At 38.5% G+C, this 1,527-nt stretch overlaps 1 long non-coding RNA gene across 1 annotated transcript in view; it reads left to right on the top strand.

Annotated features, from left to right (window-relative positions):
- Nucleotides 1-1,473, top strand: part of LOC109364968 — a 3,274-nt gene extending 1,801 nt beyond the window's left edge. Inside the window, exons 2-3 of the long non-coding RNA XR_002110704.1 lie at nt 964-1,076; nt 1,350-1,473. This is a non-coding gene — a long non-coding RNA (uncharacterized LOC109364968). The remainder of the gene's footprint in view (nt 1-963; nt 1,077-1,349) is intronic.
- Nucleotides 1,474-1,527: the final 54 nt, after the last annotated feature.

Below are 1,527 nucleotides of genomic sequence, written 5' to 3'. Positions count from 1 at the left end.
GGCAGAAGATCTTGTAGGTACAGGTACCACTGAAAGCATGATGAAAAGAAATCAGAGATATTCAGCTGATAATCATATTTTACAAGTATGAAAAAATTACGTAAATCTGAGGATTCCTTTTTAGTAACATATTACGTATTTCTTAGGCGCTCAAGAATAGGGTATTTCTGAAAACACTGACATAATTTAGTGAAGATCAAACATAGCTGTCAACGGAAATTACAGATAATTTTGTTTAAAAATACCAACATATTCAGGCACTAACTCGTGTTATTCTGCAGTGCTAGTACATGAAAATAATTGCAACTATACCCATTTTTGGAGAAAGTTTCTAGATGACTTTTAATAGTGATGTGACTTCTATACATATATAAATACACACACACACGCGCGCTCATATATACATACATATATACATACATCCATGCCACCTAATTGTCAATTGACGTTTCTTAGAGATCTTCAGCTCAAAACTGTACGGAATGAAAAGGTATTAAAAAGAGTTTGTAAATCTTCTGTAAATCTGGTTAAACTTGTTGGTGGAATTCTGATATTACTTTCTGCTTGCGTTTTGACACAATAGGAAAGAGAGGCAAATGAACAGTGGTTTGCCACTTCGTTTTGGAAAAATATCCACTCCTATTTTACATACAAATCGTAAATCAGATCCATCTTAAGTTGCTTATTTTTCCTACGCTATGAAGTTTCTGCTTGCTGTTAATCTCTGGATATACTTGCACATGAACATAAGTAAAGAAAAGAGGAACCGACGTTGAGTATATTACTGGCGTCCTGAGGATGTGGGATATTATAAGGTCTTCTACAGAAAATTACAGAAACAGTGGTCTTGCGAGACTCCATGATGCAGACAGCTAATACAGGATTTTGAATTTCTGATCTCCTCTGAATTTCATCAGCATTCCTCATGGCTAATGTCCCCCTCCTTCTCTCCTCCAAGGGCAGTCCGTGACCTTTGAAACCAGTGTTCAGAGCAACAGCTGCTGCAGGGTTCTTTGCAGCAGGCCCTTGCCAAGGTTAACCTGCAGTCCCACCGCGTGTCAACTCCGGAGTGCAAGGTCACGGATTTCTTTCCTTCTTCTCCATTCATTTTGTGCAGCATAAGAGCCCCAAAGAGCAATTTCCTCTCTCTCTTTTCTGGTCTTTTGAAATTCCAAATATTTGGAGAAATTTAGAAAGGATATATAGTATGCTGACTGCCAAAGAGCACTGTAAAATGCAGCTTCGTTGTGAAGATAACAAAGGATCTTCATGATTAGCTTAACCGATAAGGAAGGGAAGAAAAAGGTATCGGATTAACTTGGGGTATTTCCTTTCTTCTGGAAATCCAGGTTGCAGAAGTAGAGCCCGAGACATTTCGTGAAAGACGGAGGTCGGCAGACAAGTCTATCAGGAACGCGAGAAAGAAAATATGGACAGTAGATGGAGACTCATAGGCCATAGTAATTGGGATGATGAACCTTGACAAGGTACAACTGCCTATTAAATAGAGCCAATTAAACTGGATTT

The sequence above is a fragment of the Meleagris gallopavo genome, unplaced genomic scaffold (genome assembly GCF_000146605.3).
Source record: "Meleagris gallopavo isolate NT-WF06-2002-E0010 breed Aviagen turkey brand Nicholas breeding stock unplaced genomic scaffold, Turkey_5.1 ChrUn_random_7180001948309, whole genome shotgun sequence".
NCBI lineage: Eukaryota > Metazoa > Chordata > Aves > Galliformes > Phasianidae > Meleagris > Meleagris gallopavo.
Note: the sequence above shows the minus strand (reverse complement) of the source record. Positions and strands in the feature narration are given on the sequence as shown.